Source organism: Puma concolor, chromosome C1 (assembly GCF_028749965.1).
Source record: "Puma concolor isolate L17-30 chromosome C1, mPumCon1.1.hap2, whole genome shotgun sequence".
In the NCBI taxonomy this organism is placed as follows: Eukaryota; Metazoa; Chordata; class Mammalia; order Carnivora; family Felidae; genus Puma; species Puma concolor.
The window spans coordinates 161,590,488-161,609,645 of NC_141674.1; the positions used below are offsets into that span (position 1 = coordinate 161,590,488).

The 19,158-nt window shown below is 37.7% G+C and overlaps 1 protein-coding gene across 2 annotated transcripts in view; it reads right to left on the bottom strand.

The window, feature by feature from the left end:
- SLC25A12 (solute carrier family 25 member 12) overlaps nt 1-19,158 on the bottom strand; it is a 212,463-nt gene that overhangs the window by 108,331 nt on the left and 84,974 nt on the right. Inside the window, exon 1 of one of the 2 annotated variants that reach the window (XM_086718900.1) lies at nt 17,224-17,306. The exons of the other annotated variant lie outside the window; for it this stretch is intronic. The gene's annotated coding sequence lies outside the window, so the exon portion shown is untranslated. Of the gene's footprint in view, nt 1-17,223; nt 17,307-19,158 lie in introns of those variants that run through there. 2 annotated transcript variants of the gene reach the window in all.

A 19,158-nucleotide genomic window follows, 5' to 3' on the forward strand; every position in this document is an offset into this window, starting at 1 on the left:
CCTTAAAAAATAGCTGATTTTTGAGTAAGTCCAAGAGCTTCACTGGTGCCAATCTAGTTGCAATGGAAATGATGTAATAATTTAAAACTAAATTAGGGTGCTATACAGAGAAAATAGAAAAGCTCAGCTACCCTAAATAAATATGGATTTTGCTAAATTTTTTATCCATCATATAATAATAAAATGGACAAAGGTATTAAAACTATCTACTTTAAGGAAATTAAGTATTTAAAGGAATACAAAAGCCCATGAGTTAGAGTTCCTATGCTGAAGAGCTTTCCAACCTATCATTCTGTTATAATGATTGGCTCAGTTAAGCATCCGACTTCAGCTCAGGTCATGATTTCACAGTCTGTGAGTTCAAGCCCCACGTTGGGCTCTGTGCTGACAGCTCAGAGCCTGGAGCTTGCTTCAAATTCTGTGTCTCCCTCTCTCTCTGCCCCTCCCTGTTCACGCTCTGTCTCTCTCTGTCTCAAAAATAAATAAACACTAAAAAAAATTTTTTTTAATTAAAACTTACTTGTGCTTCAATTGCAAATGAGCAGGATTTAGGGAAAACTTAGTCAATGGGGTATCAAAAGACAAACCTGTCAAATAAGATTCACAATATATTTGGGAAAAGGTAGTAGAAATAGTTCAAAACTTTTCACAGTTTTTTAAAATTACTTGCCAATATAGTAACTTATAACTCTTTCCTTAAATTGCAAATGACATTTGTAAACATGAAATAATTTTAAAACTATGGAACAACTACAGGTTGAAAACTTGATCATTAAAAGTCTATAGAGAATGACATTTAGAAAGCACAGTTGTCAGTTAAAGGCTAAGAAACTGTTGCAAATATATTTATGTTTATATATTGTCATTAATAGTCACTTTTTAGAATTGGTTTCATAAGAGATTCAGTATGTAGCTTGACTGAGCTGGGAATTTAAATATGCTTGTGAAGTTGTGGCCCATGAAAATAATATATTACCCCAGATGTAAAACCAAAATATGGGTTTACTAGACAAACCTGCAGAAACATGTTTCTAACTCCCAAACAGCTTACATTATGTTAATTTGAAACCAGCCAATCACTTTGTGGGTGAAAGTTAGAATTATACTAATGTCTAGTGCCCTAACAAGCTAAAATATAATAATTAAAACAAGAGACAATTTCCAGTGAGCCTGTTCTGCCACAACTCTTGGCCCTCCTTCCATCTTTAATAACATACTATTTCTGTTTATCTTTTAGCCTCCTCTGATTATTTTACTGACAGGAATGCATTTTTGTTCTTGTTTCCATATCCCACATAGCTACTAGGAGTGTCATCTTGCAAGAAGTAAATCCAGGTGGTATATGAACACTTAGTAGAGCATTAGGATATCACTGACTAATTAAACCAGGAGTGAAGCTCCTGGCATACAGCATCATTATGATGAAGAATAAGCGGCATTTTACGCCTGCCATCAAGATGAAACTCACTTAAAATACCTGAAATAGGGGCATCTGGGTGGCTCAGTTAGTTAAGTGTCCAACTCTTGGTTTCCACTCAGGTCATGAGCTCATGGATCTTGAGTTCCAGCCCTGCATGGGACTCTGTGCTGACAGTGTGAAGCCTGCTTGGGACTCTCCCTCTTTCTCCCTCTCTCTCTGCCCATCCCCTGCTTGTGCTCTCTGTCTCTCTCAAAATAAGTAAGTAAACTTTAAAAAATAAAATAAAATATTTGAAATAAATAGCATGATCTGACTTTGGCACACATACACAAAGGATGTTTGAACATCTGGAACTAGAATATAAAATGGTTCCTTTTATTTTACTGAAATATTACAAAACTTTCAATTTTATTTCATTTATTTCTTTTTAAATATTTTATTTTTAAGTAATCTCTACACCCAACATGGGGCTCGAACTCACAACCCCAAGATCAAGAGTCACATGCTCCACTGACTGAGCCAGCCACGTACCCTCAAAACTTACAGTTTTACAAGATGTGCTTTTAACTCCTTCTTTGCTAAGAGTCTATATGGGGAAATGGCAAGGGGTAGACTAGAGAGAAATATGAAGGGTTGAGTGTCCAAGTTTGAGAAAATTATGTTCTAGATGGTAGGCTGACCTCAAAATCAATCAATCAGAAATTATTAGTTCAACCCAAACCACTCATAGACACTAGATAAATGAGACACTTTAGGATTCCTCCATACTATACAAATATACTCCCCGTATGCACATTTTCTCTAGTTTAAATAAATTTTTTTTTTGGTGGAGAGGGCAGAGTGGGATACCAAAAATCAGATGAAATAGTTGTACTTCTGGAGTTACATCATCCTAAACTGTTCTTCCTCACAATCTGACTCTGAGTCCTATAAATTATGCAATGAGGATGAGTAGTCTTATTTTTGGACCACAGTCTTCTTTATTCCCTTGTGGAGACAATAACAGACAGTTTTCTTTTCAATGGATTTTGGAAGGAATTCACGGAATGACCTTCTGTAGAGGTTTAAGTCTGTGAGGGCCCTATCACTATATTAGTCATGTGAAAGCTAATATTTAGTGGAAACCCTTATGATCAGATGGAGGATTGAACTAGATGAACTTTAATGGTTTGTTTTTTTTAACACTCTAATGTCATGATTAAGAGTGAGCCAAATTTTAGCTAATAAAAACTTATTGAGTGCCTTGTGTTTACACTAAATTCACTGTTGCAACTATAGGAAATAAGAAAAATAAATAGCATGATCCCCATTTGACCATGGCAACTGCTATTATTCATTTTTTTGATGAAGAAAGCTGATGATACCAAAACCTTCTGCATGTGGCAAAGGCCAAGGCAGCTGTAGGTAATAATGGGGTATTGCCACATATTCCCACTCCAACCAGAAGTATGTAATTGGGACAACGAACATCTTGCCCGGTTCGTGAGCCACTTACCTCTCTCTACCCTATCCCTGGAGATTTACCTGGATCTCGTTTTTGCCTCCCTTCTATTTAGAGGTCAATAAGGAAGGATGCTAGGGATCTGGTCCAAAGTAAAGAAAAAAATTTCACTTTAAAAATTGTGCCAGGTGGGGCACCTGGGTGGCTCAGGTCATGATCTCACGGCTGGCCACATCAGGCTCAGTGCTGATAGCTCAGAGCCTAGAGCCTCCTTTGGATTCTGTGTCCCCCTCCCTTTCTGCCCTTCCTCTGTTCATGCTCTGTCTCTCTGTCTCTTAGAAATAAATAAACATTAAAAAAAAATTATAAAAATTGTGCCAGGAGAAAAGCAAAAGCTTCATAATATCCAAAGTAACTTAAAAAATAACAAAGTCAGAGGCACCTGGGTGGCTCAGTTAGTTAAGCATTCCACTCTTGATTTCAGCTCAGGTCATGATCACAGGGTCGTGAGTTTGAGCACTGCACCAGGCTCCATGATGAGCATGGAGCCTGCATGGGATTCTCTCTCTCCTTCTCCCTCTGCCACTTCCCTGCTCATGCTCTCTCTCTCTCTTAAAATAAATAAACATTTAAAGAAAAAATAAAAAAAAAAAACAACAAAGTTAGGGGACTCACACTACCTGACTTCAATTTACTGTAAAGCTAAGGAAATCAGTACAGTGTGGTACTGGCTGACATAAGGATTGATAAATCAATAGAACAAATTAGAGAGCCCAGAAATGGATCCAAAATTATAAAGTCATCTGATTTCTTTTTCTTTCAATGTTCATTTATTTTTGAGAGAGAAAGAGAGAGAGAGCCTGCAATCAGGGGAGGGGCAGGGGCTGGGAGAGAGGGAGACACAGAATCCAAAGCAGGGTCCAGGCTCTGAGCTGTTAGCACAGAGCCCGACACAGGGCTTAAACTCATGAACCAGGAGATCATGACCTGAGCCGAAGTTAGACACTTAACCAACTGAGCCACCAAGGCGCCCCTAAACTCATCTGATTTCAAAGGTACTAAAACAATTCAATGGGGCAAAGAGTCTTTTCAACAAGTAACTCTAGAATAACCAGAAATTTATATGGGAAAATAAACTTCAACCTCTATTTCAAACATGCACCAAGACTGATTTAAGATAAATAATAGACCTAAATACAAAAGCTAAAATCATAAAGCTTTAAGCAGAAAACATAAAAGAATATCTTAGTGACTCAAAGGTAGGTAAAGGATGTTTATTCAGGACATTAAAAAGCAATAACCACAAATTAAGAAATTATGTTGCACTAAAATTAAAATTTGTACTCATCAGGGGCACCTGGGTGGCTCAGCTGGTTAAGTGTCTGACTTCTGCTCAGGTCATGATCTTGCAGTTCATGGGTTCGAGCTCTGCATCGGGCTGCTGTCAGTGCAGAGCCTGTTTCAGATCCTCTGTCCCCCTCTCTCTGCCCCTCCTTCCCTCTCTCTCTCTTTCTCTCAAAAATAAATAAACATTTTTTAAAAAATTTGTACTTATCAGGGGTGCCAGGGTGGCTCAGTAGGTTAAGCATCTGACTTTGGCTCAGGTCATGATCTCGCAGTTTGTGGGTTCTAGCCCCGTGTCGGGCTCTGTGCTGAGAGCTCAGAGTCTGGAGCCTGCTTTGGATTCTGTGTGTGTGTGTGTGTGTGTGTGTGTGTGTGTGTGTGTGTGTTTGTCTGCCTCTCCCCTACTCACACTCTGTCTCTCTCTCTCTCTCTCAAAAATAAACATTAAAAAACAATTTTTTTAAATTTGTACTCATCAAACAACAGCATTAAGAAAATGAATAGGCAAGCCACAGTCTCTGGGAGAAAAGTCAGCAAAACATATACACAACAAAGGACTGATATTCCAGTATATAAAGAATTCCTGGGGTGCCTGGGTGGCTCAGGTGGTTAAGCATCCAGGTTATGATCTCATGGTTCGTGAATTTGAGCACTGAGTCAGGCGCTGCTCTGGGCAGAGCCTGCTTGGGATTCTCTCTTTGTCTTTCTCTCTGCCCTTCCCCTACTCGTGTTCTCTCCCTCTCTCTCCTCTGTCTCTCTCTCAAAATAAATAAATAAACTTAAAAAAATAAAAGAGCTCCTAAAACTCAATGATGAAGAAACAACTTAGTTTAAAAATGGGCAAAAGACAAAAGACTTGAACAAATACTTTGCAAAAGATAATGTACAAATGGCCAATAAGCACATGAAAAACTGCACATGATTAGCCATCAGGGAAATGCAAATTAAATCACAGTGAAAAGATAGCACTACACACCCACTAGAATGGCTAAAATTAAAAAGACTGAAAACAGATGCTGGCAAGGATGTGGAGCAACCAGAGCTCTCATGCACTGTAGTGGGAGTATAAAATGGTATAATCACTTTGGGAAAAGATCTAGCAGATTCTATAAAACTAAACACACACCTACACTATGACCCAGCAATTCTACCTTTTGGTATTTACCCAAGAGAAGTGAAAATATATGTGGATAAAAAGACTTGTACAAGACTGTTCATGGCTACTTTATTCATAAAATCCAAAATCTGGAAATAGTCCAGGTATCTATCAATAGGAGAATGGATAAACTATGGTATATCTACAGAATGTAATACTATTCAGGAATAAAAGATAGAGCAAATTATTGATACACACAACATGGATGAGTCTTAAAAGTATCATGCTAAGTGAAAGAATTAGTGCAAAAAAGCATATGATGGGGATGACTGGGTGGCTCAATTGGTTAAGCATCTGACTCTTGATTTTGGCTCAGGTCATGATCTCACAGTTCGTGAGTTTGAGCCCTATGCCAGGCTCTGTGCTAACAGCATGGAGCCTGCTTGGGATTCTCCCTTTCCCTCTCTCTCTCTCTGCCCCTTGCCCACTTATGTTCTCTCTCTCTCTTTCTCAAAATAAATAAACTTTTCAAAAAAAGATTTTTAAAAGGTGTACACTGTATGATTACATTTATGTGAAGTTCTAGAACAAATAAAACTAATCTATGGTGGAAAAGAAAACAGAACCATGTTTTCTGGAGGAGAGGAATTGAAGGCACTATCTGGATGATGGTAATAGTCTATGTCTTGCTAAGAGTTTAGATTACAGGTATATGTATTTTCCAAAACTTAGGGAATGTACACTTAAGGTTTCATTGTGTGTAAATTTCCTCAAAAGGAAAACTATCTGTGAATACTGAATTGTAGCTAATGAAGTATTTAGGGGGAAAAGTACTAGTATCTTAAATTTACTTTGAAATGCATAAAAAAAATAAGATTGAAGACTGGATAGAGAGAGACAGATGAACAGATGGACAGATGGATGGATGAATGGATGGGGAAGGAAGGGGAGAGAGAGAGAGAGATGTGACACCTCACTGAGGGGCATATGGGAATTCATTGTAAAACTTTCAATTTTCCCATATATTTGAAATTTCTCATAATAAAACTTTCTGGGAAACTGTACTGGGTCTTTGTGTTACTAAAGATGGCTACTCAGGTACATAATTCTATCATTTGGCTAGAAATTGTAATGGGACTTGTTTTTTAAACATTGTTAGGCCTCTGTGCCTTGTTGGACAGTAGGGAATAGAAACTTCTTGACAAACTTCTTGTCAAGAAACTTCTTGACAAATAATGTATCTCTATTATGGACAGGGGAATCTGAAAACTACGTTGAATTGAGAGGAAAAAAAAAATGTTCTCCTTAATGTGGATTTAGACAGTAATTACATGGAAGTTGTGTTTGTGTGTATGTGTTTCTTTGGTCTAATGCTTACCCATGGGAAAACTGGAGGAAGTATATGGAAGTTTATTTGTACAACATACTGACAGAAATCTTGGAAATTACCAGCCTATACTGAAACTGTCCTGCTTAAGTGTACCTACAGTGTAAATCTAGACTGAGAAACCCAAGACTTTGGTAGGAAATACTCAGTAATGGGTCATTGTGTCCTTGGATTGCCCTGTTGGGAGAAGGATGAAATCCTAGAGAGTTTCCAAAAAGGGGAAAGAAGATTTGTAGCAGCAGACCTACAGAAAGGACTCACTGAGGAAGAAAGGGCCACAACCCTCAAGACAAGGAATCCAGGAACTGGGGTATGCACAGGAAAAACTTCTGAAGAATTACTATAAAGAAATGGTGTAATATTGACCAGTATCAAATTGTACTGATCAGACAAATAATCAGGAAGTTTAAGTTAGAAAGTCTGGAGAAACAGTATGAAACAGCTAGACTTTGGAGAGGAAGCCTTTCTGGAAAGAGACAGATCAAGGAGGAAAATTGGGCAGAATTGTGGAATGGTTGGCATTCTTTTAATCAGAAGAGGATGAAGCTGAGAACACAGAAGGAACTTGACCAAGAATTGTTGAAGGTCTCAAAGTTGTACTCTGCATATTCCTTTCCCAGTAGCCCTGACAATAGAATACCACTTTAAGGTACTGACAGTATTATAAGGAAAAACTACATGAAAATGAAATAAACAGGAATTAAGAGTTGAGTCCATAAGAGGACCATAACCTCTCTGTACTGCGAAAGATGTCAGAAAGAGTAAAGAATATACTTACACATAAAAATAGTTAATTACAGCTTGTACTTCTGAAGAAGTTTGTGGGTAATACTGATAATAGGTAATACTGAGCTGCTGCTTCTTCCCTGATTCTAGTCAAGTCGGCATTGGAAGAAATCAGAGTAACACATCTCTATATGGTCTTTCCTATATTATCCTATATTATCAACTATCACTACTTGGAAAGAAGCACAGAAACAGTCATTGTTTGCTCACCCTGTTCTTCTATCATCCCGGATGGATAGCTTACCTGGAAGGTTCAGGATAGAGATAGGTAATAAAATAGGTAGTCAGCAATTATATAATTTTAGCATCCCCAACCCTTCAACAAAGCCTTACATAAAACAAGTTTTGTGTTGATGGTAGGGAATAATATTAAGGCGCAGTAGTGGGAAGAGTACCTTCCTCATATCACCCCTTCACAGAGATCCATGTGGCAAAAGCAACAATATCATTTCATCAAATACAGGAGACTCAGAGTTCTAGGTGCAAAACAGAAGCCAAGTGAGTGCAATTCAAGTTACGACAAATGGTAACAGGGGGCATGGATCACAGAGAAGCAAAGGCTTAGTAGCAGATGAGACAAATCTCCCTTTCCTTAAACATACTCGGGAACCTTAAAGGGGTGGTAGGGCATCTTGTCATACAGAATTCGATATGGCTATGAAGTTCTAATCCGTCTCTTATTTTTTTAATTTTTTAAATATTTCCTTATTTTTGAAAGAGAGAGAGAGAGACAAGAGTGTGAGTGGGGGAAGGGCAGAGACGGAGGGAGACACAGAATCTGAAGCAGGTTCCAGGTTCTGAGCTGTCTGCAGAGCCCCATGTGGGGTTTGAACTCATGAACCACGAGATCATGACCTGAGCTGAAGTCAGATGCTTAACTGACTGAGCCACCCAGGCGCCCCTCTAATCCATCTCTCAGATGCAGCATGTCTGCTACTATTGATACCTATGAGTAGGAAATATGAAGGGAACATAATTATCCCTCTCCATAAAGATCTTACAATGTATTGGGAAAACAAAACATAGGTAAAACCATTAAGTTATAATGCATATGCTTAGCTATGTAGTAAATTTCTGCAATATAGGTTTAGAAAATGAAAAAATTGGTTCAAGCTGGATAATATACAGAAGGTTTCATAGAAACTGTAATTTACTACTTGTTCCTGACTTTACCATTTCTCTGTGTTCCTTGTGGAATATGTCTTATTCCCCTTATCCTCCCTTCTTCATCCACACCCTCAGTCCTAACACTTATCTCAATGCCTGACATTAGCTATCCAGGTACTAATTAAATGTTTGTTGATTATTCCTAGCTGATCTCTCCACCACAAGCCATTAGTCCTTTCATATTTCCTATATTGCTTTAGTTACTCAGGCCAGAAAACTGGGTATCAGACTCTTCCTTACCCCTCACATCTGAATAGGTACCCAGTCCCTTGTTTGCCACCCCCTTCAGCGCTTTTTAAAATCTCCTATCATCATTATAATAGGCTTCATTAGGCCTCTTGATTGTTCTTCCAAGCCTCTAGTTCTCCACTTTCTGACTCCTATCACTATCCTCAAATCCATTCTCTACAGTGCTGTCAAGTATTCAATCTAAAACAGAAATTAAATTTTGTCACTTCCCCATCCTTCAGTGACTTTCTACTGACTTCAGCACAAAATCCAAACTCCTCAGTATGGTGAAGAATTGTTCCCTTTTAGTTAAATCTTCTGTCTTACTGCTACCATACTTGTTCCTTTAGTCACAAGGATTTTAGGGCTATTTCCTTTGTGCTAATCCTTTGAGAATATTTTACTCCACATTTACTCCACACTGCATATTCTTTAAGGTACAGCTCAAGAATCTTCTTCAGAAAACAATCTTTCATCCCCTTTCCCTGACTAGGGTAGGCTTCCCTCTGTGTACAGTATTTATCACTGTGTTATAATCACTTCTTTGCTTATTGTCTTTTCCACTGGTGGCTTTCAAACTTCATTGACCCAGACATATATAGTAAAAAATACATATTTTTAATCCTAACCCCACCCAGTACACACTGAAATAAAAATTTCATGAAACAATATCTAACTTTACTATATGCAACATACTCTGGTATTTATTATTCTTTGTTAGTCTCCTTCCTTTTTTTCCTAATTCTGGTTTCAACATACTGAATTGGTTTCATGGCCCAATTTAAAAATACTGCAACAGACTGTCAACTCACATAGATTCGTGAGCATGATAGACGCTCATTATAAGTAATTAAGAAAAAGAGAAAACAAAAATCTCTCTATCTCTAGCAATTAGCACAGGGGTCGGCATATAGCATTAGTCTATAAAAATGTTTAATAAAAGAATGAATACACACTTCTGGGGCAGACCATCTTCATAAATCATCTTTTGCCCCCATCATTTCCCTTTTTTTTTAATTAAAAAAAATTAACGTTTATTTATTATTCAGAGACAGAGAGAGACAGAGCATGACCAGGGGAGGAGCTGAGAGACAGGGAGACACAGAATGTGAAGCAGGCTCCAGGTTCCGAGCTGTCAGCAGAGAGCCCGACACGGGGCTCAAACTCACAAACTGTGAGATCATGACCTGAGATGAAGTCGGACGCTCAACCAACTGAGCCATCCAGGTGCCCCAATCACTTCCCTTTTTTAAGAATAAGAGTTTCTTACAAGACATTAAATTAAAATATAGACCTGTAAGCACAGATACAGAGACAGGAAAAACTGGAGAAGGGATTTAAAAACTGTTGAGTTTGGAGGCACCTGGGTGGCTCAGTTGGTTAAGTGTCCAACTTTTCATTTTGACTCAGGTCATGATCTCACGGTTCGTGAGACTGAGCTCCATATCTGGCTCTGTGCTGACAGCATGGAGCCTGCTTGGCATTCTCTCCCTCCATTTCTCTCTGCCCCTGTCCCGCTTTAAAAAAAAAAAAAAGAAAAAAAGTTTATTTATTTTTGAGAGAGAGAGAGAGAGAGAGCAAGCACAAGTAGGGGAGGACAGAGACAGAGGGAGACACAGAATCCAAACAAGGCTCTAGGCTCTGACCTGTCAGCACAGAGCCCGATGTAGGGCTTGAACCCACGAACCCATGAACTGTGGGATCAAGACCTGAGTGGAAGTTGGACACTCAACCGACTGAGCCACCCAGGTGCCCCGCCCCTGTCCCACTTACTCTCTCCCTCGCTCTCAAAATAAATAAATAAAAAAAATAAGTTTTCAATTGTTGAGTTTAAAGGGTATAATGAGAGAGGCATGATTGCTGAAGGCCAACTGTTAGATATTTCAAAAAAGGCCCAATATGGTGAAGTTACTGAGGTCCAGGATATCTGGTCATCAGTTCCAGAGGTCAGAAATCATCTTGTAAATGACCCAAAGATCACTTAATCTAACCAAATTCACAAGATACTGATGCATAGAGGTGCCTGGGTGGCTCAGTCAATTAAGTGTCTGACTTAGGCTCAGGTCATGATCTCACGATCCGTGAGTTTGAGCCCCACATCTGGGTGTCAGGCTCTCTGCTGGCATCTCAGAGCCTGGAACCTGCTTCATATTTTGTGTCTCCTTCTCTCCCTCTGCCCCTTTCCTGGTCATGCTCTGTCTCTGTCTTTGTCAAAAATACATGAACATAAAAAAAAGATACTGATGCATAGCTCATTTTAACTAATATTTATTACTGAGTACTTACTTTGTATCAGACAATATCCTAAGCTCAAAATACGAATCTATCCTCAAAACAATCCTGTGAAGTAGGCTTATCTCATATTATTATCTCTGTTTCAAAGATGAGGAAACTGAGACTGAGACGTGTAGTTACCTCTCCAAAGTTAAACAGGTAATAAGTGTAATAAAAAGGTTAGTAAAAAGATTGTGATAAAAATCTTGCAAAAAATCTCTCAAAAAGCAGAGCAATACACAAAGAAAAGGAGGAAAGATATTTAAATATGGAGAACTAATCCAAGGAGCCCAATAATTGATTATCAAGTGTTCCACAAAAAATTGAGTTTTAAAAGGATAGGAGAAAAATCAGATAAACAAATAAGAGAATTTTCCATATCCAAAAGATGGAGTTTTGAGTCTCAAACTGTCCTCTGTGTATCCAGGATGAATGAAAAAGTTTCAATGACCAAGGCACATTTTGAAATATCAGAACATTAGAGGTAAAAAGGGTAGCCAGAAATACAGCTCCATGAGTCAAGAGGAAGAGGTGAAAATGGCCCCTGTCACTATCACACCAAATAATCCACAGGAGAAATTTCTGCCTCCCTTCCCCACAGCTTTGGGCTCATGGATTTTGAGGTCCTGTATCCAAGGGAGGAATGCTTCCATCAGGAAATACCACCAAGGTTCAGATGAATTAGAAATTAATACTGCCCCCTGGCCATTTGGGGCTTCTCAAACTGCAGAATTAAAGGCAGGAGGGGTCACCATAGCCATGTGGTGATTAATTCCAATCATCAAAGGGAAACTAAATGATGAGACAAGGATGACTATGTCCAAAACCCAGCTGAGGCAACTCTATAGCCAACCCAACAAAGATAAGTCTATACTGGACTCAGATCATTTGGGAATTAAGGGTTAGGCACTGCACTAGATATAGAATTAGATCCAGTTAAGGTGCTCATAGGGATAAGGGAGCATGTAATGAAGGACTGAAAAAGAAGTTATTAGTAGTTTAGGCCTCATGGGCACCTACAGAAGGAGGGTTCAATAGCAGCTACACTATATTATTCTTACTCCCCATTCTACCCCACATTATATGAAGAGCATTGGCATTGGCTAGCATTTTAAACCCCATCATCCTGTGATTATATGATGACTGATAGGTCTATGTGTGCCCATTGTGTTGGGGACAATGATTGTCATACAAGGGATGATACATGAATTTCTTACAGTACAAATTACACGGGAAGATATTGGGGCTTGATTGCTTTTGCAGTATTCCATCTAAAGGAGAGACCTACTAACAAAGGGGACAAAAGCAGTGAGGAGCCAGAGTTTTCTTTTCAGGGAATTGGTATAAAACAGAGGCCCCTTGGGGTGCCTGGGTGGCTCAGTGGGTTAAGCATCCGACTTTGGCTCAGGTCATGATCTCACGGTCCGTGGGTCTGAGCGCCGCGTCGGGCTCTGTGCTGACAGCTCAGAGCCTGGAGCCTGTTTCAGATTCTGTGTCTCCCTCTTTCTCTGACCCTCCCCTGTTCATGCTCTCTCTCTGTCTCAAAAATAAATAAATGTTAAAAAAATAAAAATAAAAATAAATAAATAAATAAATAAATAAATAAATAAATAAATAAAACAGAAGCCGCTTTCAGAAACCCACTGAATAAATTAAGAATGCATGCTATATGAGAGACAGGGCACTGATGGCAGTCATTGTCAACTAAAGAAGCAGGGATGACCGAAACAGAGTAGTTAAGTAGCAAGATTCATTTCTCCTCTCTTCCTACTTCTAGCCAACACCAGAAGAGTTCGCGTTGAGAAGGAAAGAGGAAAAAATATACTAGAACCAACCAGGCATTCCGCAACCTAATTTTTAGGGGTTTAAAGAAGGAGAATGACTGAAAAATTGACTACACTCCTTTCCTCATTTCAAGTCCCCATGGCTATAAGTCTAGATAGCAATGGAGGAGGTTTCAAAACATCGAAGTTTTGGGGCACCTGAGTGGCTCAGTTGAGTGTCCAACTTCGGCTGAGGTCATGATCTCACAGTTCACAAGTTTGAGTCCCATGTTGGGTTCTGTGCTGACAGCTCAGAGTCTGGAGCCTGTTTCAGATTCTGTGTCTCCATTTCTCTCTGCCTGCCCCCCCCCCCCCGCACTCTGTCTCTTTCTCAAAAATAAATAAACATTAAAAAAATAATTAAAAAAATAAAACACCAAAGTTTTAACTAGGATAGGCTAGACTTTGAATAACTCAAAAATTTTGTAAATGTTTATTTATTATTTATTTTGAGAGAGAGAGGGAGAGAACGAGCAGGGGAGGGGCTGAGAAAGGGAGAGAAAGAATCCCAAGCAGGTTCCACACTGCCAGCAGAGCCCAACACCAGTGGAGCCTGACTCACGAACCGAACCGTTGAGTTCATGACCTAAGCCAAACGACAGTCAGATGCTTAACCAACTGAGCCACCCAGGTGCCCCTAGACTTTGAGTAACTTAAAAGAGCAGAAAATGTACTCTAGGAAAACATAATACAGTAGAGCGATGACTAGAGAAAAATAAAGCATTTTAGTACATACCCCAAACAACTTCAGATTCCTTAGTAACTTGGTCACATAAAAGAAATAGTAGTATGTAGTTTATGATATAATGTTAAGTGGATGAATCAGAACTTAAAATTGTATGTATGTGTACGAGTAATCTGAATATATTAAACAATGCCTGGAGCAGATAATTGAGTTTTCCCTAAATCACAATTTTTCATAGGGTCAGCAATGATCATATATCTAACCAAACCTACTATTACATTTTTTTTTGCCACCTATTTGTTTTAAGAAGTAAAATAAGTTTATTTTGTAAGATTGCTTTTCATAAATCCATGTTGGATGATAGATACTTGGCCACCCTCTGTGGACTTGTAAATTATGATTTTCTGGTTTTTGTTTTTTGGTTTTTTGGTTGTTATTGTTTTTCAAAGATTAACACCATAGTATTTCAAAGAAGAAGACTAAACAAAGTGTGGTCTCTCAGTTCTTCCCTTTTCCATTAAAATTTGAGTATTATGCTTGAGTTTTTCCATTATCTGCAATCATTCTAGTTTGCAGGGAGTCCATACATATAATTGTTAATAGCACAGATATTTCAGAGAACATGTCTTTGAGTCCTCTAGTGAAGATTCCTTTAGGCCCACCTGATGTGAAATCATCCACCCTACCTATTCTATCTCTGACTCCAATTTCTACAGCATCATTGGTAATATTTGTATGAGGACTCTAATTTATGAAGTCTTCCTCTCACATTGGAATATTTTAGGACACTGGAGCAGGGTGAGAATATCCTGGAATTATTTACAGCATATTGATCTATACTAGGAATGCCCTTACCCCTTTTTAACCCAATCCTGGTAAGAGATAAAAAGTTTATGGCTATCTTTTTAAAATATCAACCCCATATGATCCCAATGGAAAATATATATGAACTAGATAGCATAAAAGTAAAGTAAGGCTCACCAAAGAATCACCTTTCAAATTACAGCTTATGTTCTTATCTTATAATTATGATTTAGATAAGTACTCAGCTACCTTTAATAAATGGATAAGGTGTTGTAATATACTAAATACATAACTATGCAATTTTCATTTGTGCTTAGATATGGGCTCATATACCAAAAAATCTCCTAATAGTATATAAAATGTCATTTGGCATTTAAACACATTGTCTAATTTCTTTTGCTTAACACAAAGCAAAGCAAAACCTAAGATAATTAAATTATATTGATGCTATTCAAAAGAATTGGACATTTGTCATCTCCCTGCTGCAGTCCTTCTGTGCATTTTGATGAAAAGAACAATATAAAGTTCAAAATCTGAGAATAAAAGAACTTGAAAGTCTACTTGAAAAGGAAAAATAGCAAAAATCTTTACTAAATGAAATAAACATACAATTTAGCTCAGCAAGGCTTCTACATATCCAAGGACAACGTAGATGTGCAGCCACAATTTTTTGAAAAGAAAATGTCTTCCCGGCCTGTCTTGTGATTCTTGCATAATAAAACTTACATAAAACAAAATGTTGTAATTACTTGTTAATATTTTAAAATATTTTAGGACCCCCTTGCAATTGTTCTTACAACTTTTTTTAAATAGAATTTTTCATTTCTCCAAGTATTTGTCCTTAAATAAGGATATTACATATAATTTTTTAAAGTCAATATTTGGATTTTTAGATAAGAATTCATAAAATGAAAATGCAATAAATTATAATAAATAGGTAATTCCAGTATTACAATAAATAGATAATTCTATTTACATAGGAATTGTCCTTAAAGGCCAGGCAGAGAGGGGAGGGAGATAAACCTGAGCATGGGCCTAAAGAAGAGGGGATATGGGCAAGCTTAAATATTAATGTATTCAATACAAGACTTTCTCTGAATAAAAATCTTTCATAAATGGTAAAAGAGTTTGTTCTCACTTCAAGTAAGAACTCAGAGATGAAGATAATATTCTTCCAGCCCCGGAGGAGTTATCAATAAGAGGTAAATAAGCTTAAGAGAGGAGAAGGTGATGATTCATAATTATCCCCTAGGAGGACAGATCAGAAAGTGAGGCAATCTTTCTGTGATAAGTAGGCCTACCTTGGTGAGTGAACACAGCAGGCCCCAGATATAGCAGGCCTCAATGGAGCCAACTGGAGAGAAGTGAGAGAAGAGTATAAAAGCCTCACTTGGGGTGAAATGTGGGGCTGCTGCGGGGAACAGCATGCGCTCACTCCTGTTTGTTGTGGGAAACCCAGGGAGGAAAAGGAGGAAGGATGTTATATCCACTGGTCCACTTACCCAATACCTCTCTTTGACTCTGTAAGTGTATTCCTAATAGGACCTGGGTTTGGGGAGATGGCAGGCTACATCTAGTGTCTGAATGTCTGGGTGCTCAACTGATTGAAGGATAAAGATGGAAGTATAGAGGAGCAGGGTAAGCTGCTCATAAGGAATAGCTAGGCCTTCGTAGAGCTCTGTGAGAAAGCTCAAATCTGGGTTAAAATTCTCTGGGGAAAACCAGGGCTACTGATGATCTGGGCTTGTCTACAAGAATACATGTGCCCCAGAGAATCTTGTCTTTGGAGCCACTGTACTAGGGATAAACGTACTCTGGCAAAAGATCATCTCCTGGCAATTGTGTCGATTACCCGCCTTAGGCCAGAGCTACTCCCTGGTGACATCCAAAGAACAATTTAATAAGGAAAGACCTGTAGTATACACATGTTGGCAGGATGAGTTGAACATGAATAAGGTGGTTTGTAGTCTTTGATTCTAATCACATGCTGAAGGATGTTTTAAAGCAAAGAAACTTAGCAGTTTCCAATCTCAAGAACCATGAATTGCTGGAACAAAAGCGGAAGCATAGTTGTTTTGTGGAGAAATGATGTTCTTGATAGTATTACACAAAATCATTTAAAATAAACACTTAACAGGTATCAATCATGAGCCAGACACGGTGACTTTCTTTCCAAAGTAAAGTATTTCATGAAAGAAATTAACCCTTTCAACAGCAAGAATGGGAAGAAGAAAACCCAGAAAAACATAGGATCAAACTGAGAGTTGGGCCACAGTATCACCTCTATCAGTAACTCACTGAGAAACCTTAAAGAAGAGTGTGGGATGAAGTCAGGGATTTTCAGGGGTGCACAGGTGGCTTACCTAGGTGGAATATATTAAAAATTAGTATTCATATTCTTTTTTGCCTAAAAAACAATAAGTTAACAATAGTAATATTTAATATAGGAATGAAGAGTGACAAAAATATATTAGATATACATTTATATGGAGATACATACACAAATTTTTATACGTATATATACCAAATTAAAAAGATGGCAATGACTAGATTATCCGATTTCTAAAATCACTTTGCTCTAAAGTTCTGATTCTACATTATTCAAAGTACTTTAGTTTCTCTTAAACCACATCTAAAAATCACACCATATCTATAATAACATAAACTTCCCCATATACAATATACAAAATTAAATCTTACAAAGATATGAAAAAGTAAACATTTTATTACTTAAATGCATCCTAGCCCTACCAACACACCCTTCTTACCTGATGAAGCAGGTTCTCTCTGTATTATATGATGCCAGTTGGCATGACCCTTTCGTCCTCTTAGCTCATTCAAGAGACTGGCAAAGGGATTCTCTGAGAGCCCTGTGTTGATGAGATTAATGACAAACTTAAAGTCTGGATTCTCTCTAGGAAAATTTTCAGAATTCTTTTAATTTTACTAATTTGCACAGCCACTAGTTTGTTTCGTTTGTTGATAACTGTATATATATATATATATTTTTTAGTTTATATTTATATTTTATTTTATAATTCTTTTAGTTAACAACTTAACAATATTAAGAATCAATAATATATATTGTTGACAACAATATATATATTTTAGTTTATAATTATATTTTATTTTATAATTCTTTTAACGGATAGATTTATGAACTGAACATTTAATTCACAGTATTATATAACTGGTATAAAAAGCTACTCACTTTGTGTGCCCAGATGATAGCAAGTTAAGAGTCTTACTGTGCATAGTAATATGGATAAATAGATCAAAAGGTGAAAACCAGTCCATTAAAATGTCAGCTTTGGGGCTCCTGAGTGGCTCAGTGGGTTAAGCATACAACTCATTTCAGCTTGGGTCATGATCTCGGGTTTGTGGGATTGAGCCCCGTGTAGGGTTCTGTGCTGGCAGTGTGGACCCTGCTTGGGATTCTCTTTCTCCCTCTTTCACTGCCCCCTCTACCCTGTGCACGTGCTCTATCTCTCCCTCTTGCTCTCTCAAACCAAATAAACATTAAAAAAAAATGACAGCTTTCACAATTAAGTAAATATACTTAACACTACTAAAATGCATGTTTAAAAATCATTAAAATGTTCAATTTTATGTGTTTTATACCAGTCAAAAAAAAAAAAAAGACAAGGACTGAAATAATATATCATTTTAAAATGAATATTCTAGTCATAAGTTTTCATTTTATTTGTTTAATATCTAAGTAGCTTTGATAGAGTTTCCTTCACCTTCCCCCTACCCTGAAGCTTTCCACATTAATAAACAACCCAAAACAAGATCAACAAATTTAAGACAGGAGAATAATGGTCATTTTTTTTGTTAGCTGAAATTGAAAAAAAAATGTATGAAACAGCATTTTAACTATGGAATGTGAAATATCTTAGGCCTTATTGTATTACCCTAAGTAGACACACATAATTCATGCCATTTTTAGAAATTATAGTTTCAAAAAATGAAGCATGCGTTGCTGGTTGGTCATTTCATAAACAAGTATAATAAATTATAGTGCTCTTTCCTCATTCTGATCAATATTTGCTTGTAAATAATGACAGAATGCAAAAGTAGAAATAGTGACTTTCAACTGTTCGTTGTTTCAGTTAAGCTGCTTCTCTTTGATTCTGTGTATCACAATTCATAGAATGTAAAGAAGAGGGTAAGAGTTAGCACATATGTCTAGAAACCTCCATGGGGCGCCTGGGTGGCGCAGTCGGTTAAGCGTCCGACTTCAGCCAGGTCACGATCTCGCGGTCCAGGAGTTCGAGCCCCGCGTCGGGCCCTGGGCTGATGGCTCAGAGCCTGGAGCCTGTTTCCGGTTCTGTGTCTCCCTCTCTCTCTGCCCCTCCCCCGTTCATGGTCTGTCTCTCTCTGTCCCAAAAATAAATAAACGTTGAAAAAAAAAATTTTTTTTTTAAATAAAAATAAAAACCTCCAAAAAGGCTAGTAAGTTTCTAATTATGAAAGAAACTAATATAACCTCATTAAAAGAAGCAAACAGTATTTTTTAAAAATTCCTCATTCTCTTCAAACTTTCCCTTCTACAGGCAGTCACAGTTAACCTTGTTAGGTATGTTTATATCAAAATACACTTCTTTATATAAATAACATAACATTATAATGTTACATAACTTAGTTTTTAGCCTATTATATACTAGATATTCTCCCATGTCAGTACATATTAACCAGCCCCT